Genomic DNA, 27,076 nt, shown 5'->3' on the forward strand with positions numbered 1-27,076 from the left:
GTTAGAAGCCCCCCTTGGATGAAAAATTTAGGAACTTCTTTCCTTAGCTAGTCCTTTCTTTATGCTTAGCCATGCTGTCCCATCCTCTCCCATCTACGCTGCCCAAAATGTCCCCTCTCCCTGGCAGCACCTCCCAGCCCCTCAGGCAGGGGGCTTTGCTTTTCTCCCTCCTCCCCACCTCATAGCAATGGACACCTCTAACTCTTGGTGTCAGAAAAAATCCTGTTCAGGGGATTTGGCAGGCATCCAGGCAATGGTGTGGGCATTTTTAATGGCCCTGCAAAGTAAGACACTGAATTTGGGTGTCTGCCTTGGGGTCACCACTGGAGTCACCGCAGTTGTTACCGTGATACCTGCATAGATCCTTGTACCCAGAGCTTGTTTCCTTCCTTCACAAGGTTGAAACCTTCCTCATTTAGTGGCTGTTGGTCTCCATCCCACTCTGAAAGCCTCTTTCAGCTGACTCTGCTGGTGCTGGGCTGGTCACTCAGAAATGTTTCAGCACTAGCAAGTTTTCACTTGATTTCATCCTCTTTTAGGTTATCATTATTGCATGTTGCTCTGTTTCATTCCCTGCACAAAACAGAAGCACTATGGCAGGTTTTGACAGGAAAACTGGAGTTTGGTTCCTCAGATTTTGGCAGAAACCATGAAGGCTGACATCAGTGCTAAGCAGTAGCTGTGTCTCTATTACCCCTGATACCGGTGAGGAAAAAGCATCCCACTAGACAGATGTTTCTATTATATTTGGGAATGCCTGCAAAACCATGCAGAAAAGGCCTACAAATGAAAAGCAAACTGAACAGTTTATTGCCATTAGCAAAAAAAAACCAACAAACAAAGCAAAAAAAAACCAAACAAAACAAAAAAAACCAACAAAACAACAGGGAATTTGAGAATGTGATCATTTGGGAACAATTCATTATTTGTTATTCCTGCTAATAGAATCTATTTGTACTGCAGTTGCATCCAGGAGCATGCGTGTAGGAGCTGGAAGTCCCATAGCAAAATGGTAATTCCTCACTCTAAAGACTTCATTGCCTTGGTTTTGTGAGCTTAACTGTGCAAATTCTTGACCTCTGGCCACTATTAGGTTGTGGGACTATCGCAAGTGGTCCACAGCAGATGCACAGAAGAATATGAAGCATTAAAATGTGTATGTTTTCAGTGAGGAATTAGATAATGAGTTTGTTGAATCACCCAAGGGAGATCCAGAAGGCTGGTAATGGTCTTTTATCAGCAGGTTTAGGATCCAGAGAATGAAGAGAGAGAATTGTTGGGTCAACAAAAGGAAATTAAACTCTGTTTTTCAAATTGACCCATAATGTACTATTTCCCTGTGTGCTTTGATTTGGTTTGGTTTGTAAACTTGAATGTAAGCAAATTTCAATACAAAGTGCTTTGGCGTGCCTGTTCCTCCCTATCCCCAAAGAAAAGTTTTGTTTAGAAAATGTCAAAATTGAAACTTTGCATTTGCTTTTCAAATACTCGCTTTCTCTCTCATCTGTTTTGGCCAAAACAACTCGATGAGTTTGCCCTGCATGAAAATTTGTGTTTGTCCCCTCCAATCTGCATGCTTTGCAGTGAATGAAATAACCATCCAATATATTTTTGACCTGATATCATCAGATGTTCTTTTTTCAGGCAGGCTGCATGAGAGTGGTGTCAGGAGAAATATCCTGGTACAGCCTGGAAAGCTCTTGGGTCTCTCTGTGTATAAAATTATTAAGAAGGTTGGGTAATAAAGCAGATGTGTTATTGCTGTGAACAACCATGACATTTCTTGGTTGTACCCATTTTTCAGTTTCCCTTTACAGAACAAGTCCCAGACAAATGCACCTTTGTGGCTCTGTATAACCCAAAAGCCATTTTAGGGGACCAACTGGCCTCTTTCAAAGGGGAGTCACAGGCAGTTAGTAGCAGCAAAGAGTGAGAAAGGATGTCACCCTGCCCTTAAAATAATAATCACCCTTGAGCTGTCCCAAAATCCAGGCAGGAGGGGTCAGTTTGACATTCTTCACTTGGAAGTTGTCGGTTCACTTGGCCGTGGGAGCAACATCAAGGGCCAGGCACCAGGTCAGCCTCAGCCATGGAACCAAATTCTTCCCAGTGTTACCTCCAAATCTCTGGGGCTCTGGGCATAGATGGTATCTCCCACACCTCCTCATATTGGTCACAACTGGGGCACCTGTGTCACGGGAGATGAGGAACAAGAGCAGATTTGTGGCCATGGAGGCTCCCAGGCTAAGTACCAAGGGACCCCGACAGCCTGCAGAGCCAGCCCATAAATTGTACAGTTTCCTCTCAAAAGGAGCATCCAGGGATTTCTCCATGCCAGGACATCAAAGAGGAGATTATAACCAGCTGTCTCATGCAGCTAATTGATACCAGGACTCTTTATTCCTCAGGGAGTGAACCAAGCCAAGGGAGGTCAAAGAGAATGAACAAAGGAGCACAGATGTCCCAGAGTGTGAGGAGGGCAGATACCACCTTCACCCGGGGTCTCCTTGGGGAAGCAATCTTCCAGCTGGTCCAACGCCCCCCCTCCCCCCACTTCCCCAAGGACAGAGTCTATCAGTGGAATCTGGACTGATTTGTCACCCAGCATCCGGAGCAATATCTCATGTCACCCAACTTCTTCCTCATCTTGATTAAATAGCCTAGTGCAAGGGCAGGGCAGGATGTTAGCACAGATGGGGGGGGATGAAGGGATTGAAAGCAGCCCTGTGGAGAAGAACTTGGGCATACTGGTGCATGAAAAATTGGACGTGACCCAGCAATGTGCACTTGCAGCCCAGAAAGCCAGTCGTACCCTGGGCTGCATCAAGAGAATCATGGCCAACAGGGCTAGGGAGGGGATCCTGCCCCTCTGCCCCACTCTGGGAAGACCCCCCTGCAGCGCCGCCTCCAGCTTGGGGCTCCTCAGCACGGGAAGGACATGGGGCTGTTGGAGCAGGTCTGGAGGAGGGACATGAAACTGGTCAGAGGGCTGGAACGCCTCTGCTGTAGAGAGGGAGTGAGAGAGTTGGGGTTGTTCAGCCTAGAGAAGAGAAGGCTGCGGGGAGACCTTATTGCAGCTTTTCAATATATAAAGGGGGCTTTTAAGAAAAATTGAGAGAGACTTTTTACAAGGGCATGTAGTGATAGGACAAGGGATGATGGCTTTAAACTGAAAAAGAGTAGATTTAGACTAGATATAAGGAAGAAATTCTTCACTATGACGGTGGTGAGACACTGTTCCAGGTTGCCCAGAGAAGCTGTGGGTGCCCCATCCCTGGAAGTGTTCAAGGCCAGGTTGGACGGTGCTTTGAGCAACATGATCTAGTGGAAGGCGTCTCTGTCCAGGGCAGGGGGCTTGGAAATAGATGATCTTTGAGGGTCCCTTCCAACACAAACCATGCTATCATTCTGTGATGCTATGTCACCCCAGAGACTGGGAGTCATCTGGAAACTGTGGCTTAGAGGGGCAGCGGTGCCCCCTTGCTGTCATCTCCACAGGGACAGTGTAAGGTATGCTGCAAATCAGGAGAATGCCTCTGTCCTTTGATTTTGCAAAGAAGCAAAACTTACCTTTTTAGAGAGCTCAAATGGGAAATCCCCCCTGGGACAAGCTGAAAGTCAGCATCCATTTGTCAAGGCATCTTTTGATCTTCTACAGTAACTGGAAGGACTTTCTTCAAATAGGAAGTGAAATTGTCTAAGCAGAAGCATTCTATCCCCCCTTCTCATTAGCAATTAAAATAACAACAGACCTCTGTTTCCCATTTCTTGCATCACTTCTGTACTTCCAAATCAGCAGCTTAACTTTGTGTCCAGTCCAGCATGGCTGGGGATGGAAGTGCTGGCCTTTAAAGCAATCAGGGGTGCAGGGCTGAAATGTCTGATGGCATCCATGCTGTGGCAAAGCACAAGCATTGTCATGCAGACCCATATGTATTTGCATTTGCAAACCTCAAATGGCTATTCCAGATACAAAACTGACAGTTTAACTGCCTGCAGGTGATTGATTGGCATCTTTCGCATTAAATTGCTGGGAAATGTTTTACTACGTAAGTGAAGAATGAGGAATGAGAAACAAGAAAAGAAAACCATTAGGCAGAGGTTAAAATGGCGATGGAGAAAAGATCCATCTGTGCAACCTCTCCCCTTCTCTTTCATTTATGCAGACATGTCAGAAGGCCTTATGCTCTCCAATGTCAATCCAGAGTCAGCAGCAAATGCAAATCAGTCACATTTGACCTTCTTATTGCAATATTTGGGGCATGGATCCAGCCTCCTGCACATCTGCAAAACACTTGCCATTCTCCTGGTTGCAGTGGCCCAAAGTAAGTGGAGCATGTAAGCAGATGCTGAACTCATAAGATTCCCAAGCAGGGGGTCTGCATGCTGGCCAGCAAAGGGGGATTTCATTGGGAAATGCCAGTTGGAAAACCAAGCAGAAATGTCGCAGGTTTAACAAACTCTACTTCAATCACTACTCATAGCTCCAGGCAGGGCAGCCCATTCAAGCCAGATTTCCGTGGCTTTCTTACCATGCAACCAGCAGAGTGAAAACCTTGGCAGCTCTGTGCTAATCCAAGGTTGACTCCTGGATCCAACACAAGTAACCTGGAAGCCCTGAGAACCCTGGCTCCAGAAAGGGTTTTCTTGAATCATGATTCAAGGCTTCCCGCTAGAATTATGTTAATTTGGGGAATTTTAAGGCACTCCAGATTCCCAGATTCATAAATTGCAAGGACTGCAGGACTCCCACTGCCTGATCTCCTGTGTTGCTCAGCCCAGGAAAGCCCAGGGAATGTAGCTGGCCAAAGACTTTGCTTCTTCTGTACCCTGTGGCTGGGGAGGCTTGAGAAGGGGGAGAGGGAGAGACTACCCACAGTGCAGAGCTGTCTAGTGGGGTTGACTGTTGGCATGGCTGTCTCCATGGATTAACAAGTGTTTCCATGTCAGCTGGTAGTTATTCAGGTTTCCAGGGATACATCCCTTTTAGACAACAGTGTGCACTGGAGGTTCTCAGAATTCATTTTTGTTTTTAAATTTATAGTTCCTCGGAAATTTTCATTAATTTTTTTATTACATTCTGTTTTTTGAAAGAAAACAAATATCAAACACTGAAATTTCCCACAAACCAGGCATCTGGATTTCCAGAAGCTCTGTTCCCAAGCATGGTTTGACATGCTCTGCAAAAACTGAGTCTTAACAATTCCAGCTTGTCACATTAAAATCACAGGGATTTGCACCACTGGATTTGTAGAAATATAGACGGTTGGGGCTGGAAATTGTCTTAGGAGATTATCTAGTCCCTCCCTTGACCTCAGGTCAGAGAAAATGGATTTGGCCTATGTAATGAGTATGTAGCAGAGTATTTCCATTACAATGGAATTTCTGTTTGCACTGGTGTTATGAAACTGGTTCCAGTGTGCAAGTCCGCTTCTGCTCCTTCACGTAGTTCAGGCAGCATCTGCATCACTACAAGTCTGTTCTGTATGGGTTATCATTGAGGAAAAAGCTCTACCATCCAACAGCTGTGCAAGTATAAACTGTGTGACATAAATTGACCCTAAATCCAGCTCTTGATCTATAGCTTCAGCCTTTGCAAAGCTTGCCTCCTCTTTCACAATAGCTCCATTGCTCTAGCGTTGTAACTGGCTTTCTTTATCCTAGGACTCCCCTACACACAGCATACACATCAGCACCCTTTCCCTGAAGTTGGTCTTATGTGAGTTGGCTGAAGGTATGGTTTACCAGCAGATTCTTCCAAGCAGTATAACTTTCAAAGGATTACAGAATATCTCATGTGTAGGATAAATGCATGAAAACATGGCATCTGTTATTCAATTTATCTCTAAAAAGATTAAATACAAAGCTTGATTTGATTCTTTTCTTTTTTTTTGGTAGAGTTAACAAATATTGTCACTTGTTAAAAATATTGTGCTGTTCATATAATGCTGGAATTTTACCACCCTCAATGAGGGCATGCTTTGCCATGCCTTGCTTGATTTAGTGACTTAGAAAAATCTCCACATTTCTGACGGGTCACTTGGAACCTAATGGGAGAGATGGGCACCAATGCCATGCTCTTTGCTGTTTGCACATGTTTTCAGTAGTGGTTGGACCAGATACCTCCAGAGAGCCCTTCTAAACTCAATCTGTGTCTCTAAACTCAGATCTAACTGGAGAGCCATATAACTCAGTAAAATTTTAATTGTCCTAGTTTGTTATACTTCAATTATTCCACTCTTGGCCGTTTGTTCCAGTATGTTAGGCCCATATCATTAGATAGTTGATGCCCTCCTATGGCTCAAAATCAGAGAAGTTGCATCTGTAGAAGTAAACTAAGTGTCTGGGAAGTTCCCGGACACTGAAGATGATGCCTGCCCAGCTGGCAGATGACAGCCTTTATCTTGGTTAGTGAACTCTCTTAGCCTTCAAAACAGGGTGGCTGTGTGCAAGCCGCCTGTTGGAAATGGACCTGGGGAGGTACCTCTCCCACACCATGCCTTGAGCTTGTTGTACAGGCCAGAGATGTTCCTTTTTGCTTTCATGGAAATGTCTGTTCCAGTGGTGGGGATGTTCATGAGCAAGCTTCAAATTCACAACGAGTATGCAGCTGGGACAAACTGGCTGGCATAGTAATGCTCCAGAAGATAGGTGCACACGTCCAGGCATTTACATGGGAGGTAGGTACCCAAACTCTCTTTACCATGCAGGGTGATATGGGGCATCATGCTGTCTCCATTAAAGATGTATTAGGATGTCCCAGCTAGCCTCCAATTTCTACTTCAGAAAGTGGCAGGGCTCCTGTAGGCCTGTGTTACAATTGCCAGTCCTGAAGGGAAAGTTTTGGATGTTGCATGCCATGGAAACAGCATGAGGTATCTCTGCACATGCGTCAGAATTGAGCCTTTGACTTGCATACAGATAACTAAATTTAGGTGTTAATTTGTGAGACAAATCCTGCCCTTGAAGACCGCTGATAATCTGGGGCCCAGCTGTTCTGGCTCATTGAAATAATCTCTTTTACTCTTCCTCTCTGTCACTCGGTGGATCTCCTTTTTAAACAGTTTGCTTCAGTCCAATGTAAAGATTAAAGAAGTCTATTATTGTGCAAATATTTTGTCCATTCCCTCCATATCATTGCCTGTATTTATTCAAACTACTCCACCTTCAAGTGAGCCTTGACTTCACATGTGTACCTAGGTGAACATTGTGCAGGTCTCTTGCTTCTCCTGCTCTTTACTGTAGAATCCACCACCTCCAGAGGTAACTGGGATTCATGGAGCCTATCCTTGTTTTAAATGGATGTGTCATTATCAAGGAAGGACTCTGAGCTGAAATTCACATTTCTTTACTGAAGCAAGTCTCAGACATGTCAATCTCTTCATTTGTCCATGTTTTTCCCTAAGCATGAAATAAAAATATGTCTGCTGAACCGCTTACTGCTTTCCTTTCCAGAATAGAGTTGAATACAGCACCTGTCCATGCATTTCCAACTGGGAATTTACATAGAATTCATGGGGCTGTAAAAAATAGGTTGCAGAGGAGTGGTGCAAAATCTGATCTGTGGCTCCTTCATGTTTGCTTTTCTGGCACAAAGGGGATGAAATCCAGCTGAGCTCAAGAGGAATCCACCCCAGTCCCCTCCCCTGTTAATAAACATATGGGGAGAGGACCTGACTGCCCTAAAGGATCAACCTTCCGACTGCCTGCTGAGCCTGCAATGAAACTTGTGGTTCCTCTGAGCTGCCATTCAGGTCTGTGAGAGGACTTCATAGGAGAAGAAATTTAGAGAAATAGCAAAGTTTTCAGAACTGCACTTTTTCAGAAACAACCTGAGCAACATAACAGCTTGAAATGTCTATTACAAGCTGATCTCTTCTCCTCAAGGGAGTTATGGACTTAAACAGGACCCTCTAACCCGCTTTCTGAAATCTAATTCTCTTTGCTGCTCCTGTTCTCTTCTACTACTGATGCACCTCAGCCCAGTCCTGGTTATCTATTCCTGCACCAATATGGCCAGCAGTGTGCCCAGGTGGCCAAGGAGGCCACCAGCCCCCGGGCTTGTGTCAGCCCTGGTGTGGCCAGCAGGAGCCGGGCAGGGATGGGGCCCCTGTGCTCGGCCCTGGGGAGGCCCCACCTCGAATGCTGGGCTCAGGTTTGGGCCCCTCGGGACAAGAAGGGCCTTGAGGGGCTGGAGCGTGTCCAGAGAAGGGCAGCGGGGCTGGGGCAGGGTCTGGAGCACAAGTGTGCTGGGGGGCGGCTGAGGGGGCTGGGGGGGTTTAGCCTGGAGGAGAGGGGGCTGAGGGGAGCCCTTCTTGCTCTCTGCAGCTGCCTGAGAGGGGCTGGAGTGAGGGGGGGGTGGGTCTCTGCTCCCAAGTCACCAGTGACAGGGCAAGAGGGAACGGCCTCAAGCTGCGTCAGGGGAGGTTTAGGTTGGATGTGAGGGGAAATGTCTTCCCTGCCAGAGGGGTCAGGCCCTGGCACAGGCTGCCCAGAGAGGTGGGGGAGTCACCGTCCCTGGGGGGGTTCAAACAATGTGCAGACGTGGCACTTGGGGCCATGGTTTAGGAGGCCTGGGGGTGTTGGGATGGCAGTTGGACTTGCTGATCCTGGAGGTCTTTTCCAACCTTAATGACTCAATGATTCTTTGATCTGTCACAAGATGTTGTGTGCAGGGACCTGTCAGCAAATCTGAAATGGGTTTGCTTGGTTCCAGGCTCAGTCCAGGCTCGACTCCATGTCTGGCAAGGTTCTTCTCTTGTGCTCAGACATGGACTTAATGGTATTAGTAATGGCAGTGTATTGATGTTTTGTAGTTCATTCAAGGAGGTTATCAGACCTGGGCAAGTACAGCTGAACTAATCTGAGCTGTCAAGCTTGGAGGATAGTAGAAGGAAAAAATACTCCTGAAAAGACTCAACCCTAGAAATTGAACATTGGGCAGCCAAATGACTGCGTGCAGATTTGGAAACAAAAGCCCTACTTTCATGGAAAATTCATCTGTGGAGTGGAGTGATTTGGAATGGGACGATCCAAAAACACTCAGGGATGCTAGGGAAGGCCTCACTTCCAAATATCCAAGGCTGAAGGCAAAAGTGCCAAGCCTTATATACGGTCTGTGTTTTGGGCCCCATATACAGAAACAGCAGCCCAAACACCTTTTTGTTCATGTAGACACCCCAACACATACACACACACATTTCTACATCAAGATTTTAAGTAAAAGCTTGGTTCAGTTAGAAAAGCAATATTTTTTTAAACAGCAAAGTAGTTGTCTGGCTGCAAACTGAAATTACTGCCCTGTTCCCTGCTATGTTGGGTCATGCACTCTGGAAGTCGGATGCATATGCTGAAAAGACCAGGGTATCCGAATGATGCTATGTGGCCTGATGCATAATTGCGAGAGAGCATCCATCGGCATATACAGTGTTGGAAGAACTGGGATCAGGGAATTTATCTCATTTTTTTCTAGATACAAATGCCAGGAGGTCACTCTGTGTGTCATCAGGCTTAGCTCAAAAGAGAGCTCAGCATCCAAGGTACACTTGGAACAAAATATATTTATTAAGGCACTCATCAGCAGTGATTGCTTGGCAGGCAGTAGGGACACAAGGCCAGGCGAGGCGCTGGAGTAACTCTGCAAAGCCTCTTATTGCTGCAGCTGGCTTCTCAGCATAACAGTCTGATCCTCCCCAAAAAGGGGCACAGCAGTGAGAGAGAGAACCGAAGTGTCGGGTGGACCCACAGATCTGACTCCTCCTAGAAAGGAAGAGTGTCGAGACATAGGTGTGATTTTTCACAGCCTCATGCACCCCCCTTTCCAGCCATCCGGGACAAATCCAGCACTGCAGCTCCAGCTGGAGATCTAGCACCGAGGAAAATGTGTTTGTTGGCCTGCAGTGCTTTTCAAGATATTAGCTGAAAAAGAGCCATCCCCTTATCTCATAGCCTTATGCTGACATGCTTCCTGGGGACATAAGAGCCTCAGGTCCCAGCCACTGCTCTTCCACGTTCACATTCAGGCTTTCAGTTTGTTTCCTCTATACCCCAAAAAGCACCCTGGCCAATCCATCAGAGATATTTTTATTTTTTTTCTTAATACTCATTTCATTTTGCAAAACGGACCAGCTCTAGCTGCCCAGCCTGACCCAGAGAGCAGCCAGGTTTTGAAAGTACCATCTCTCAAGGATTTCCCTCAGCATCTTGCAGCGAGAGGTCCAGGTGACATTCACCCCAACTGAGTCACTGAGGAGAGCAGCTCCATCTCCTCTGGGCCAGCAGAAGGCAAAGACAGAAGCAAGGTAGTGACTACTGAAGTCTCAGAGCTCACGCCTGCAGGGAGAAGAAAATATCATCTGAGATGCTTCTGTGCTACAGCCATGGGATTTGAGATCTTTTATGGGCAAGCCTGTGGCTGGAAACCTAGGGGTGCTGGATGACAGCTGGCTGAGCATGAGCTGGCATTGAACAGGATAGACAAGGAAATAAAGGGGAAACAACTTAAGGAGAGGAATCAGGTAGATGGAATGGAGAACAAGAAGAGAAGCAATGCAGGGTGATGGGAGCGCCAGGATGCAAAGCCTCCCAAGTCCTAGTGCTGATGCTGTGCAGGACTCCAGCACCACTAAGTAACCAGCAGAGTTTGCCAAGTGCTTGCAGGCAGGGCTGCCCTGGGTTTGATTTTCCTCATTTGGGCACAGCCAGGAATGAGTGTGTGTCCTTTGGCACCTGTCCCTGTGAGACTGAGATGCAACCTCAGAAAGGAAGGCACAGGAGAGAATCACTCCAGAGGTCATTTTCTTGCTCTGACAGGGAACAGGGTATATTTTGATGGGGGCCTTAGGACAGTCTCCAAGGAGAAAGCACTAGGTATGGGAAGGAGAAGGGGCATATGTCTTTTTAATAAGCCATTTTGGTTGGTTCAGGGTTTTTTGTTCTCTTGATCTTGGTTATACATTTTCTGCTGGACTGAGAGGTGAAAGCTCACAGGTCAGGGCAAAGGGATATTATCGGAAAAGCTCTTTTTCATAGAGTTTTACATCAATACATCTGCTCTTCCACCTCATTTGGGAGTCCTTAGAACCACTCCCAGGTGGGCTGCAGGCCCCACAAATACAAGGCAGGGCAGGCAGTCAGGCACCAAACAGCACAGCACAAGAACACCCAAGGCTGCTCCCACAGAGCTGCAAAGCAGTATTAGCATGAAGGAATCACATGTCGATTTCTTCAACAGCACAAAAAATGCAGCTTTAATGCTGCTGGGACCTGAACAACTGTTCAAAACTGGCTCAGGTCTCTGCTTATGGCATCCACAGCTTGCTTTGAGAGGAAGGACCCAGAAAATGCTCTGTGGTGCTTATTTCTTCCCAGCTTTGTTTGCTCTGGGTAATTACTAGCACACCAAAGGATATTAGCTCTGGATGTGGGAGTGTGGAGAGACTAACTGGTCTCAAACACCAACGTTGTAGCTCATTGTAATTAATAAAATGTTGACATGATCCCCAACAAGCAAAGCCTTCATTAGGCTCTATTAAACCCCTTGACACAGATGCTTGACTCATTGTCAGTCCCTCTAATTAGGATCAAATGCATAGAAATGTAGACATCACAGCATACATGTGTCAAACCCGGGGAAAGATCTTGCAGTGGGGAAAAAAGTCCACTGTTATTTCCAACTAAAGCAGTTTCTCGAACAGATCAACTATTTCCCAAACAGTTCTTGCACTTATCATGTCTGAAGGCCCTCTGTGACATGATGATTTTTATAACTCTTCTATATTCCAGACCTACTGCATTTTTGAATGGAATTTGCTAATCATACTCGTAGTTTGCAAGGCTAGAAGGGACTGCTCCAAATATCTACTGTGTTTTACAGATGACTGCAACCCTAAGCCCCTCATTCAATAATTTCTTCAATTCCTCCATTACTCAAAAACATTTTCTCCTTAGAAAGACATTCAGCATTAACACGGGACTGCAAGTAATAGGGAACCCATGTCTCTTGTTATGCTTTTTTCTGTCGCTTTATAACCTCACTATAAAAAATAACTGCTTTCTTTCCAAGGTAAATTTATCTAGCTATAAGTTCAAGCCATTAAAATTTTCTATCATTCGTGTCTACATTAAAGATGGGTTTGTTATCAGAAACAGCTTCCCCTGTATTTCACCGCAACGCATGAGCAAGTCGCTTCAATTTCTTCTGGATAATGCCAATAGTTCAAGACCCTTTAATCTCATGCTCTAAGTCAAATTTTCCAGATCTTTGTGTTGTCTCATAGAGCTCCTCAAAGCATTTGCTGTCTCCTTGGCTTCTTTTCTGCACTGTGGCCACTGAAATGGGACATGATTTTCCATATGAGCAACTTCCATTTTTCAGTCTTCCTTGGTCTGGTTCATCTGTTCCTGTTCTTGGCTTTTTTATGATCTGAGCTTGTGTCGTTATTATTAATGCTCTGTGAAATGCTGCTTCTAGGTGGATCACACATGCCTTTTTGCCAACAGCCTTGACAGCCTTTCTGTGAGCGAGGTAGCTGTAAGAGTAAGTCATCAACTGTCACTGGAAGGAAAGATATTCCTCTAACAAACCAATTCACCAAAATGTTCCCATGTGCTACTATTCAGGGCAGGCACGAATACGGATCCAGAACTGACAGTATTGCTAATGTATGCAATGCTGGGATAGGTACTGGGAACCCTCATGTTCAGAAGATATTTCCATGCTTAATGCCCATGAGTTTCATGAGAGTTCAGTGTGTAACTACCTTTGAAATCTGTACCATGACATTCATGTTAGGAATCATCAGATGGCCTAGCTTCAGCCAGTGTTACAAGATATTTTTCTCTAGACACAAGCAAGTTGATAGTCTTGAAGAAGCGTATCACTGGTATTGTCTCAGACAGATGGTTTCAGTCACCAGGGAAATTGCCCTTTTCAGTGGTCTGAATATCTGGAGGCAATTTGTAGGGGTTCTGCATTGTAGGGACCTGGGTCCTGTCTCACGGCAAATGTAGAGTCTCTTTACCCAAGGACAGATTCATTGCACAAGACTAGACTGAACACCTCTGCTTGAAGACCTGCTGACCAAGACATCCTGGAGATCCACTGGGAGCCCCTGTTGGACCCCCAGACTCCCTGCCTTTAGACACACTGTTGGAGGAAGTACATGAGCAAAGCAAGTTATATATGGCATGGGGTTTTTTGTTCCCTTTACATGAGGACCCATCAAAGTCTCCTAAGAGGGAGGTGGCAAGTCAGAAACCAGTTGGTGATGGTGGAAGAAGAGGAGATAATAACCACCTGGGATGATACCTGTCTTGACAGGGGCTGTCCACAAAGGCAGCACTTTCTTAAGGAGGGGTGGAAAGTCCACTTAGGGTCAATTCCCTGGAATGAAAAGCAAATATGAAAAATTAGCATATACAAAAGTTAATTAGGAGTCAAAGCCACATCACGACAATGAGTGCACCCCAGATCCTTTGTCTATTACATCTGAGCAGTGAGTGAAGAGCACAGGAGGCAAAAAGGCTTGTTTGTCTAATAAAAAAGGAGGGAGAGAGGCAGACAGATATCTCATGGGAGGTACTCAAATTGCCATGAAAATTGAATGCAAATTTGCATCCTTTCCCTTCAGGATCAGAGATTAAAAAAGAAATAGAGATAGGGCAGAGATGGAGCAGGAAGCATGTCAGTGGAGAATAAGCCTCATCACCATAATGAGGCACTTTGAGACACTTGTCTCTTCTCAGCAGAGATCCCATTGCCCAGTGAAGGCATTTAAACTGGCAATACAGCAAGTGTCTTTCATTCTCTCCTGAAACGTCTCCTCAAAACTCCATGTGGCTCTAAAGATTAATCTAAAACCACCATGATAAGGTGGTTGGTCTGTTGCTATGTTTCTTGGTCCTTCACAGCATTGTCTTCATGCTCGTCCCAGGCTCAGCTCTATGACTAAGAAAACCAGGCAGCCAGTTTTTACCTCCTGTGCCATTTTACTTTCTATTCAGCCACGACATCCAGGTGGATTGCTCAGGTAACAAAAAGTATCAATACTCTGGGTATTCTGAGCTTGTCACCCCTTCCTACTGACAGGTCCTGACACCATTGTACTTGGTTATATCATGCCAACAGCTCTGCTGGAGGGTGCTCTGGTCTGGGCATCGCAATTTCTCTCCTCTGCTAATGTGGTACAACCCATACTGTCTCTCCCGTCCATGCTGCCAGACATATTGCTGTGGATCACAAATCCTGGGGTACAAACCTTGTGTGTGCTGCAGGCGTGCAGAAAAACCCTGCTCAGCATTAGGTAGCAAACACCCCCTTTGGGGACTGGTTTTCCTTCCACTCTGTTTGTACAGCACCAAGCACAAAGTGTGGTCCCCCATCACATCAATGCTAGCAAACAAAAGGGATCAGGGTCAATTTGTTAGCCATGGATCTGGCATTGCTAGAGCTAAACCCTCCCAAACAGGGATCTGCCTGCAGGTACAACCCTCGGCTCTGCTGCTCACTGTACCATGTCCAGGCCAAAGTCGTGCCAGGGTCCATGCTAACAGCCTGGGTACCCCTTGGGCAAAATCCGATCCCTTATCCTGTCCCTGTTTGCTGTACCTGCAGAGATATGGCTTAAGTGTATCACTGCTGAGTAACCAGATAAGAGATATACAGCTAGTCACATCAGATGGATGGTATGACCCTACCTGTGGAGATGGGGGAAAGGACCGAGTAAGAGGAATCCTTCACAAGCAACCAATATGGTATTAAATGGGAGACTTTATGCCTTCAAGTTATAGGCTTCAGGAACTGTTGGGAGTGATGCGGATGTTGTTATCTCACTATTCCTGTTATATTTTTGGAGGCCTGTTACACTGACCCATTGTTTTCTGATAGGGGGAAAATGTCTCATTTTGAAGTGCAATGTTTTTAGAGCTTGGTATCAGCAGACAGCTGGCTGTCAGGGCTGGGGAGAGACAGAGCAAATCTTTCCTATCTCCCATGAATAATTCCAGGTGGGGAATAAGAAAGAAATATTTTTTTTTTTTTAAGTTTCCCTTCTTGTTTAAAAAAAAAAAAAAAAAGACAGAGAACACAAGCATTGAGAAACTGCATATTTTTCCGTGCAATCTAACACAAGAAGGGCTGTTCCTTGGAGCTGGGTGCGGAAACAGGGCAGGCGTTGGAGGATTTTCCCCTCCAAGCCTGAAAAGAAAGAAGAAGTTGGCTGGCTGATCTTGAATAACCCCTCCTGAGCCTGCAAAGCCAGTCACGATTTTTCATCAGAGCTGAAAATACCAACCTCCCCCAGCATTTCTTTCCCCACCCTTTCCTCCGCAACGTCACAGCGCCCGGGTCCAGCGGTGCGGCTCTCTGGAGGATGCTATTCAGCATCCTTCATGGCCGGCAACACCAGGAGGGGGGCACGGGCTGCGAGTGCTGTGGTGCCAGGCTCCAGGGCCGGTGACGTGCTGTCTGCCCAATTCTGATATAAACAGAATGTCCTTGGGACCGGCACGGTGGAAACATGCTGAGGAAGCTCCCACACCTCCCTTGATAGCGTGTTTTCCAAACACTGGCGTCCCGCCACTAGCAAGTTCTCCAGACTCGGGGACACCAGCTTTGCCAGCAATCAGTTTAAGTAAACCTTCCACTGCAGCATCCTTCTAGATCAATGGTCTTATCTCTGTTTAGGTCCTGGTGATGGTCACCCACCCAAGGTGAGTTCTGCTCACCCCATGACATAAATTAAAGTCAGGGCTCGCACACTTTGCTCTGGGGGGAGAATTTTTTCCTGGGTTGGGTTGAGCCCAGTGAAAAATTGCCTTTTTCCTTTGTGAAGCTTGGATTTGGCCTTGGTGTACATAAAATGCCATGTGTTCCCAGCAGGATTCAGCCCTTCCAAGGCCTACCCCGCAGCCAAATCTGATCTACATATTTACGAGCTTGTAAACAGGACAGGGTGGGTGAGTTCACATTCTTAGAAAACCAAGTGCAGAGAAAAGAACTTCTGAGTTGGAAAAACAAAGAGTAGTCTTGGGTCCGACCCAGCAAACACAGTGGTTTTTCCAAGACTTGGATGACTTGCTTGAGAATCATTCCCCTCCACTCCTTTTCTACAGGATTTCCCAAGCTTGCTCTTTGGTTGGAAAAAATACACATTCTCAATGTTTCTGACCAGAGTGGAGGAGACAGCTTGATAGAAAGGGACATTTTATCTTGGAGGTGAGTTGAAGCCAGGCTTCTGTTTGCAGTTGCCACAGAGGAACAGCAGTTACTTGCAAAGGGAAGTTTAATCCTATTAAAAGGAGTGGCACGCAAGCAGCCAGTTGGAGAGCTCAGCACAAAGTGCCATTGTATCTGCCAGTAAATGCCAGAACTAGTAGTCTAGAACAGTGGTTCCCAAATCATGGTCTCCAGACCTTGATGGTCCATGAAAGCTTGGTAAATGGTTCATGGAAAAACAGTTTATAAGGGAGCCAGACAACTGCAAAACCCCTGTACTATGTCCACTCACTATTTACAGGTATAGAAGCAGAGTATTCTTTATGGCAAGGGCTGAAGAAACATTTTTGCAGTTTTCTTGCAAAAAAGTTTTGATGACATTCCATGAAATATGTGTCAAAGGAGTTATCACAGGGCTAAGTCACCGCAGTGCCTCTACTAACTTGCCCACCTTGCTGGGAAGTTTGCCATTGATTCTCTTGTCTTAATACCTAGGGTTTCCTCAGGTAGATTATTGTGGTGAATGTTCAGCTGACTCCCCAGAATCTTTTTTGGAAGCTCTCTTCCTTGGTTATTGGTGATTCTTCTTAGTTCAGTATGTATTTCATTAAGTTCTCTGCCCTCTATATACAGTATTTTCATTTCTCTAACTAACAAAGCTGATGATTGTGAAGTTCTAGTCTGTGAAAGGAACATTTTCTTAACAAAGAAGGTCATGCAATATTTCCTAATATTGACTTGTCGTTACATGTGTGGGAGGCCTATGGGGAACCTCTCCCAACACCTGTCCCTTCCAGCCTGCAACCTCCACCCAGCTGAGAGCATCACTTCTTCCCTCTGCTTACCTCAGGCTTTAAAAGCTAAACCCTGTAAGGTGGTTTCAGGGTATATCGGAATAGTATCTCAGCTGGTTGGTCAGCCATTGAGGTGCCTGGGCAAAGGACTGAAAAAGCAGATTCACTGGATTGTTGGTGGAAGCTGGTTGGGGCCCCAAAAGAAATAGAAATTCCCCCATAACCCACACACCTCCTTTTACAGGGGGCTTTGGACAGACAGGAATGTGAAGGCTACATTCCAAACCAACCCCACATTGGACTTTGCCTCCACTGCTGAGAAATCCCATGTGAGAATTTATGTTCCTGACTAATCCTCCAGCTCATCCTGAGGGGAACAGGAACACACAGCAGGCACTGATGATAGTGGTGTCCTGTGTTGCTGGGTAGTTTCTGCTTGTGTCTCCTAAAAAGGGATCGCTTGAGGCAATTCTTCATGTCACAGAGTGAGGAGAGGAAGACTTTTGTGTTGTGTGTGGGTGTCATACCGTGCTCCCAAACCACCTTGCCACAACTCCAAAGCAAGGAGGTAATGGTAGCCAACCGCCCTTGCTTCTCCATGTATAGAAGCACTGGATTAAAGGTCTTTGTGGCCTCGACACTGACTTGGCATAGCACAATTTTGCCTGGGAGATAGATAGGTCAAAGTCCAAGGTAGTTTGTCACCAGTCATATGAGATTCATCTTGCTGAGCTGGACTTGGTCCAGATTACAAGCCAGACATCCAGGGCTCAATTCAGTAGCCTAAACACCAGTCTCTAGTGCCACCTGAAACACCCATAGGTCTCTGAGGCACCTGCACAGATTTGGCTGATATGAGATAACAGAGGACCCACACGCTTTTGGAACATTAGCAGTAGACCAAGGTAAACAGGGGTGCCTAAAATGGCACTAGCCTCCTATGTTTAACGAACCAAGTCATACCGGTGAGACAGCAATGCAAGTAGGAAGCTAAGGACATAGCCTCCTACTGCAAGGAGTCATGGCCCACTAAAAGAGAGCATTATACAAGCCATTAGTTAAGGACAAAGTTATCCATGGCTGAGAACTTACACAGCTCATCATCAAACTGTTTGAGTCACAGGGCTTGAATACGCAGCATCTTTGCTTATTGTTATTTACAGTCTATGCCTATGATTGGGTATTTGCCCATGACACATTCTACCTACGGCTTACTCCTGCTGCAGGTGGCAGCCAGTCAGCTTGTCCATAAATCATTCCCTTCCCTGAAGGCTGGTCATACCCAGAAGTGTGCCTGAGATGCCATCATGCAGAGAAGAGACTCCCAGGCACAGATGCAGCAAGACCTTCGTGTTCAGGACGCTCCGTGTTTGCTTAACGGAGAGCCACGGGAGTGCTCCTCTCTTGAATGGCACACTTGATTTTTGCAGAGCTCTGGAGGGAACCTAGCAACCCCGCACAGCCATTGTGTTCATTCAGATCCTGAGCCAGATGGAAATTTTCTTTTCAAAGACAGCCCCAAGAGTGTTTCCTCTGTTTAACCAGCCAGGCAAGAATCTCACTGTGGTGTCTGCTGTGCTCGCTCTAACATCAGCACATGGATTCCAGTCTTCTTCCTGCTCAGACAGCAAGACAAGAGCTCTTGACATGCAACTCAGTCACCCTGACTTTTTCCTTCTCTCAGGAGACACATTATTTTTTTTCTTCATTTGCATCTGGCAAATAAGAACCTTCCTGATATCTCCCTTTGGATTTGCCAGATTGGACAATCTTCCAGACTCTTTTTTTCCCCTGTAGTTTTGTTTATGTCCTTTTGCTGAATCCCATGATTTTAAGATTTGTTTTAAAGTCCCCTTTGGGGCTGGAGTCAGGCTATTATCTGTGAATCGTTAAGGAATATGCAGTTAGATACATATATATCTTTCCAAAGCACAAGAAACACTGCAAAAATATTACCTTTAAGGGAGTCTATACTAGAAGCCAGATGAAAAAAGCCTACATCTTTGTCTTCTTTTTAATTTTGTGACTCATTTTCAAATCCCATCTTCCTATGACCCTGTTGTGTTCAGCATTGTCTGTGGCTCTGAGTTTGCTGCCCAGCCCTTCTTCTTGGAGGATGAACCAAGCAGCTAAAAAGGCTACTCTTGGGCCAGGAAGTGTTGAGGTGAGTTAATGGACAGCATGGTTTGAGGGCATAGAGAGAACAATGTCTAATACTAAGCCTGGGGCTACCAGACCCTCTATATAGTCCCCTTTCAGTGCTGACCCATCCATGCTCTTCACCACAGAGCAAGCCAAGAACTCATGATGACAAGCTCTGCAGATGGCCCAGGACTAATGATCAGCAGCAGTCCTCAGAGCTTGTCCTGGCTTCATGACAGGCATGAGAAAGCTGATGGGCCAACATTGCCTTCCACACATGCAAAGGAGATATTTGCTTCTGCTCTTCATTCCCTTGTGAAAGCATTGCCTTAACCATTTTAGACGTTTTGTTATAGAGTGAGCTTGGTTTTCAGTATCCAATCCCAAGAGTGGTTTCAAAATCTCTCTCCCTTTCCTCTGCCTGGTCCTGCCTGAGTAGGGTCCACAGAACTCCTGTTAAAAATCAAGAAACACGGAAAAACTCTCTATCCTCATCCTGCTGACACATACACTTCAAAAGGATGGTTTTGTCACCATGCCGCAGGGCCACAGAGTTGGAAAACAAGAGAACCCCTCTTGTCCCTTCTACAGACCCTGGGCTCTATATATCTATCTGTCAACCCCTGTGCAGCAGCAGATCACAGTCTCTTAATTATTCTTTTATTACCTTGAGTACAACTTTCTTCTTTAGAGATCCCTAGTGAAAGATGGAAAGCAGGATATTCCGATCAGGGCAATGAAACTTTGCGCATGGTGCTAGCATGGCACATCCAGGTCCTTGGAAGAAGAATGCAGTGAATGTGATGACTTTCTGGGGATTTTCTGCTTCTGCTGCATTTCCCCAGATGAAGGGTCAGTGCCCTCCCAAGAAACTTGGGATACTGAACCTTCTTTGGGCCCCTTCACTGTCTATAGTATCACATAAGCACATTGCCAATGGTACCTAGCAAATGACAAGTTTAGCTACAACTTTCTCAGGAACAAAGCTAACTATTAAGGGTCATCTATGCTGCTAAAAAAAAAAAAAAGGCAAAAAAAAAAAGAGCCAGATTATGGTCACAAGCCCCACCCCCACCCCCACCCCCCCGCCCCAGGCAAGGACTGTAGAGCAAACTAGAGCAGAGTAACTACTTTATAGCACCTGGCCCAAAGCCTCTCTTGGACCCCATGCAGTGTGCCAGTGGTCCTACAACATAACTATTCTCTTGTGGGAATCATGAATCTCTGGAAGAGCTGGAGGTGTTGTGTGGCAGCCCGCCAGAGTGTAGCTTCAGTCTGAAACAGATGCTTTGAATGCATGCCCTGTGGTGTGGTATGAGGGCATATGGAGGTAATTAATGGTGCTGAGCCTGCTGGGACAATGTTAGGAGACTGCATGGTCAAGTCCTTATGGCCTTTTGGGAATGGTCTCTGCAGTGAACCATTCCCCAGACCAAATTAATCTAGAAAGGTCAAGCTGGACCATGTGAAGCAAATCAGCACTGTGCACGAACCAAGACTTGAAATTACTCATCAGCTCTCTGTTGGGTAACAGTGTAGAAGTACCTGCGTGGCTTTTCACTTTGCCACTATGGGATGCACTCTGGTGAAATTCTTCCAGTGATGAAAGTCCTATCCTGCACAGGAGAGAAACTGATGCATGGAAGGTTTTGGAGATTCCTCCTGAGAGAGAAGACCACTAGATGCCAGTGACTTAAGGGTGAAACCCATCAGAAGTTACCTTGGATGCCAATGGTGTGGATGCCCATGAGCCAGGAGTCTGGGTCCACACCTGAGACCTTGTGTGACCACCTGCTCAGTACAAGCTCACACTTTAGGATGAGATGTATCATTGCCTCCTTTCCACAGTCTACTGACAAAACCATTGACTGCAAGAGGAGTTCAGGGACCTGCTCAGGTACCTAAATCCTGTTAGGTGACTCACAGAAGATACACACAATTTTCAGTAAATCTGATGCCTCAGAAGCATCCTCATGGCAACAACACCCATTAGTGGTCCAGATTGATGGGCTTGCTTTGAGAAAAGCTCCAATGTGAGCTTTGAGGGGAATGAAGGGCAATTTCAGCCAGTCCTACTGACATGCTACAACTTAAAGGGAAGCTTTGGAGGCATCACTAGGCCCATACTGCCCAGAGTTTAGGGGACAGGTTTGGGCACTGTGAATTAGACTAGTAAATTACCAGAACAAGGCTCTGCCACATTATCCTCCTCTTGCTGACAGGCAAACCGCACTCAGTCCTCAAATTTGAGATCCTGCTTGAGATTGTTGGTGTTTTCCAGAGCCTTCAACTCTCCCCTGAGGCTGGCCTCTTCTGCCTTTGTAACCTTCCCACTGCCTAAACCATGCTTCCCTGAGCCCCACCACACCACAGGGTGCCCTCCCTCCCCGTGGGGACCCCACATGCCAGATATGCACACCGCACCGTGGGCTTTGGCATTGCCTGGGGCTCTCCAGGAGGGTCTCTCCAACCATCAACTTGGGACAATGCAACACTGCCAAGAAGGACAGCAGTAGGCAGGGGGGGGTTTGTTTCTCCGTGCTTTTCTTCCCAGTCGGATCAGGGTGTGGAAGTTGGAGCAAGCAGTCATGCCTACATGCAGAGGCTCGTCAGGGCTTTCACTGGCATGACGGAAGCTGTCGCTTATCTGTGACATTGCTTATGGGGTCACGTGGAAGGCTCACAGGCCTGAGGAATTCCATCCGATATCCCAACACCATCAGCCTCCAGGGAAAATGCTGGAGTTGCTGCAGACATGCTGTCCTCCTCCCTATGCCAAGCAGCTCTTCGATCTGTCCTAGGAGGAGGGCAGTGAAGTCCCCCATCACTCCAAGACACACCACCAGCTGCAAGGAGGTGTTAACCCTCTAGGGACCTTGAAATGCCTACAGTTGCCCAGTGGAAATAGTCAATAGAGGATGGAGGAGAAGGCTGAGAAAGACTGGTCAGAAGCTGAGACTCCCAGTCCCACACACAGGCAGAAGCCCTTGCTGATATCCAGCCCATTCTCCCATAGCTTGGCAGCTGCATCGGGGAGGTTGTCCATCATGGGACCCACAAAGGAGCTGGCAAGGAGGGATGCAAGCTGGGTAATGAGCAGACAGTAGCAGCTCATTATTACTTTGGACCAGATGTCGTTAATTTACTTTGTGAGAGCCAGAAAAAAAGAAGGAAGAGACTGACTGTTTCTTTGCCCAGGAGACCCCACAGTGAGCTTTGGCAGCTATAGTACCTCCTACATCAGGGTTTTCCTATACCAGCTGCAATCCTTTTGACTTGCTGCTTTGACATGTCCCAAGGGAGTCCTCAGACTCCTCCTGACCTGGGAGGCCACATTCAGGAGAAGCTCAGATGATGTGGTGCATGTTCCCGCCATGGGCCTAACCCTATATATGGATTTCTGGAGTTTCCTAACTCAGGAACAGAGTGGTTTGCCCCTCAGTAGAACTTGGCACTCTTTTCCACGAGTTTGGCCAGTTATTTTTTAGCATCTACAGCCTCCCACTGCAGGGATATCCATAGCTGAGCAACATGCTGTGAGATGAACCATCTCCTCTACTTTGCTTTTAACCTGCCACCCGCTAGTCTCCATCACCCGTGATGACCCTTGTAGTGGAAAGGACAGTGAATAATAGCTCCCTGTTTACCTTCTCCATGGCATTCCACCAACTCCTGCAAGGTCTAGCTCTCCATAAGCTATTTTTGCCCAAGGCTGTTCCTCGTACAAAGCCCACACCAAGCAACAGCGAGGCCCCTTGTCAGCGTGAACAATCCTGCTGGTCCTTGCATTTCTCATTCATGGTAGGACGGCATTGGGGCATGGCTTTGACACTTTGTTTTTCCCACCTGCTATCATGTCTGCAGCGTTTTTATGCTATGGGCTATTCAGGACATACTGTAAAGCAGGCACCTTTTAAAACAAAGGTGCCCCTGCCAACTGCGGCAGAAAGCAAGCCTGCTCACAGATTCTGGCCGCATACTAGGAGCTGGGGCCAGAATTTAGATTGGACTGGGTCCATTTTCATTTGTGCATTTGTCTTTTTTCTTGTTTTGCTTTATTTTTTTGAGCACTGAACCCTGGGACTAGCAAGTCCCCAAACAATCCAGTGATATCACCTTCAAGTGAGTCATGGGGAGGGCAGGGTGGAGAAGTGCAGACAAGGAAAGATCATGACATTGTCCTCGCTCAAACAACCTAAAAATAAAGGGATATGCATTCAGATGTGTGGAGGGGAGATTGCACCACTAGCCACCCAACACTGGTGTCACAGCTTTGGGGAGCATGCCCATGGCTTCAGAGATTTGTAGCTGGCTGGGTTTTTTTTCCCAGATAGGAGCAGGGTGACTTTACCTAAGGGGAAAAAAAAAGTGTGTAGGTGCACACACAGCCTACAAACACATATGCACATCCTGTACACACACACACACTGTAAGAACATAAAAAAAATTACTTTTTTGCTTTCACTTCAGAGCACATACTTTATTGGCTCAACTTTGGCACCACCAAAAAAAATGAAATTCAGTCTTCAGCTCATTGATTCTGTGATCCTGTGATCATGTTTAGACTGAGTCCAGCCACTTTGCATGATGGGGGCAGCTTTCCCCGAGCTCACCTGCAGCTTTCTTAATTTGTTAATGATCCTGGAGATAATTATCTAGGGTTACAACAGGACCTGCAGTCCTTGCTCAGACCCAGCCCTGTCACTAGAATTCAGACTCTGTAAGATGTGGAATAACCTTTTATAAAATGATGAAAGGAATAAAGACCCAAAATGACTTTCAAGACCCCCAGCAGTATTATTATAAAATGTTTATTTATTAGGCAAAGACAAAGTTCTCAGCAGGATCTCCACAAGCCACTGTGGAGCATTCTCAACAAGGCAGTGGGAAATATGAAGGGCAAGGCTCTGCATCCTACCCTACCTGGGAGCGTCCTACACTGCGATACAACCAGGATCCTCCATCCACCAGGAGAGCGAGCATCACTGTGTTTGCAGTCAGGGTGGAGAAGGAGCAGCTCAGAGGTCTGTCCCTACTCCCCAGGGATTTTGTTAGGTTGGGTGGAGACTTCCCTGCTGAGAGCACTACCCCCGAAAGCAGCAGTCCCATTCAGGCAGAGCAAGGGCAAGCCATGTCTCCGTTGTCCTCTCCCTGCAAGGGCTCCGGGGTCCCAGATTCTCCAGCATGACAGGGCATTGCTGGATCCCAGTACACATGCTATGGTGTCGCTGCTCACCAAGACCACCCCACGGGTGGGTATCCCCAAGGTGGGTGTCAACATCTCCTCCTTTGGACAGTAGCACCAAGGTTTGCCATGGAGTGTTGAGCTGGATGCCCAGGAGAGGTGTCCAGAGGGAGGATTTCGGGTGAGTAGGAAGAGCTCCTTTATGAAACAAGACCAGATTACATAAACTTGTACTATGACACAGGTCCTACAATATTTGGGAATGGTCTTTGACATTGCCCCATTCTGGCTTTGATGCTTTTGGGCCAAATCATCAAAAGTGCTCTGAGATATTGGGCTAAAGTGCTGGTGCTATACTCTGTGTTGCTGTACCTGATGCCTTACTCCCATTTTCTATTTCTGGACCTTGGAAGCATCTCACTGTGTTTCCTGAGTTCTTCAAGTGTCCATTACTCAGTACCATCTTCCATATGTCCTAACATCCATGCTTCTGTATAGTAACCACTACAAAGCCCAGTTCAGAAACCCTTCCTCTCTCAAAATGTTGTTGCGTACTTGTGTGCATGAAAGCAAGAGCTAATTTTTTCCATATTTTACTCATTCCCTAAACAAGAGCCTGCAACTCTTCCTTACGTACAGCCTATCAAGAGAGGCTGGTGTTTCAGCGAGTACAAAGTTACCAGCCAAGGACCTGTTGTGGGGACTCCCTGCCTAGTTCTGTTCATCCCAGTGTGATCAAATGAGGAAACTATGGATGCACTCAGTACACGTCTCTTCCAAGGGGCACGCTTATTTGCATGGTAATGAGGATGGCAATGAGTCTCTTGTCTTCAGATGTACACAAGGTTCTAACGGGTGAAAAACAGCCAAAATTGAAATTCAGGGAATTCATAGGATTTTTTTTTCCTTTTCAATTTGTATTTTTTATCTGGATGCAAAAGACAAAGCATGGAGTACAGAAACCGCATTGTGCAATGAACCACTAAACACTGGATATAAGTTATTATTTTAACAGCCATCAGGCTGTTTAAGCAAGCACCAATCTCCTAAGTAGCCTGGCTCAAGCAGGAATTACTAGTCTCATTTCTAAAGAGACCCTTCTTTTATTTGCTTTGTTACCGTAGCTTTTTGTTTTCTTTTCCTCTCTCTTAAAGTTAAAAAATGCTACTTAAAGCTGCAGCTCCTCTGAGGACCCAGTGCACATTACACAGGGTTCGCAACACCACCGTGAAAAAGATAATGGTCATTAGCCCCATGCTGCAGTGGGGAAACTGAGCCATGGAACCCCTCCCCAACAAGAGTACGAGCAGGATTGCATGCTTAGTGAAGTCCTTCACCTGTCTCAGCCCCAAACGTTCACACTGAGCAGAGGCAGGGTCAAGCTAGGGCAATGCGATGTCTTAGGGCTGAGAGGCAGGCAACCCCTTTCAGAGAGGACAGGGCTCTGGGTAAAGGCTGATCCCTGGGCAGGGTGGAGAGTGGGTGATTCCAGGCAGGAAAAGAGATCCACCTGCTGTTGTCAGCACTTGAGACTGAGGAGAGGAATTGATGCTGGGCTTGGAAACCCACTGGTGGTCCACATTGCCCAAGGCATCGGATGGTGCCTGCAGGTCCAGGGTGGTGGGTTGAGGGCAGTGTGAGAAAGGGGCAAGGCTCAAAGTCGTGGCCAGATGGCGAACAGAGGAGGTGCTACCTGGAATGCAAAGGGGGATTATCCATAGTACCACTGGGGTGTTCAAATCTCCTGGCTAAACACTCAGGGGTGGTGTTTCTGCTGTGGTTAGAACTGGATGTGGTGATTCAAGCTATAAAGCTCACCACTGTCCCAGAAGTAATAACACCCTTTAATTAAACACGACCAAGGTGAGAGCACTGCCTCTGAAAACTCCTGACCCCGGTGCTATTGCTCTGTTCAAAACCACAGGCTACAACACCAGCTCATTACACTGCAAATGCCGTTCATTTCCATGAAGTCCCCAGGTCTTTCCAGCACAGAGATGTTAGTCCTGCTCACTGTCCTTACTCAATGCCTCTTTACACACATATTGACAAACAGCGCGTACTCCAACCCTACGACTTGGGTTCGCCTTCAGCAGATATTTAAGCTGCATGGCTGCGTCTGTGCTTTCCCCGCTTAACCATCGGAAAATGCTGAGATCTGTCTGTCTTCTCACACATCCCTGTGATGGAGTAGCCCACGTACCTAATGCTGAGTCTGGCTTTAATTTCTGCACTTTTTAGGGATGGGTGTAAGAAAGCTTTGCTGGAACCACCACTCTGACTTTTCTGCATGATGGGTTTTCTCTAGCAAACAACTTGGTGAGCTTTTATGTAGTCTAAGTCCTGACTTTCTGGCTCCTGGAACCTGTTTTACTGTTTTGACACCAGGCTTCTGAGCATAGGGAAAATAATAATGATATCCAAAGCTAATGTTATTTACTAAAATACAAATTAACACTCAGTCACATGGTGGCACGATTTGTCATCCAGAACTAAAATTAAAAGAAATTAAGGCTGAGTCAGAAAGTTATTTCGGATCTGAGTGGGGAATGCTAAGTGATGGGGCCATGTGGGAGCAACACTGACATCTTCTGGATGCAAAAATAATGTCCAGCTTTGTCATCGAGAAAACCACTGGAATCTCCAGCAGAAAAGCGTTAATAGGGTTTGGGGTGGACAAAAGAGCTTTTACAAGTAGCAAGCACAAGTTTGGGTGCTGGATATTATCTGAGCCCACTT

General features: G+C 46.4%; 1 protein-coding gene across 1 annotated transcript in view; it reads left to right on the forward strand.

Annotated features, from left to right (window-relative positions):
* ADRA1D (adrenoceptor alpha 1D) overlaps positions 1–27,076 on the forward strand; it is a 49,367-nt gene that overhangs the window by 19,077 nt on the left and 3,214 nt on the right. The gene's annotated exons all lie outside the window — the stretch shown is intronic.

Source organism: Phalacrocorax aristotelis, chromosome 4, assembly GCF_949628215.1.
Source record: "Phalacrocorax aristotelis chromosome 4, bGulAri2.1, whole genome shotgun sequence".
Classification (NCBI taxonomy): domain Eukaryota; kingdom Metazoa; phylum Chordata; class Aves; order Suliformes; family Phalacrocoracidae; genus Phalacrocorax; species Phalacrocorax aristotelis.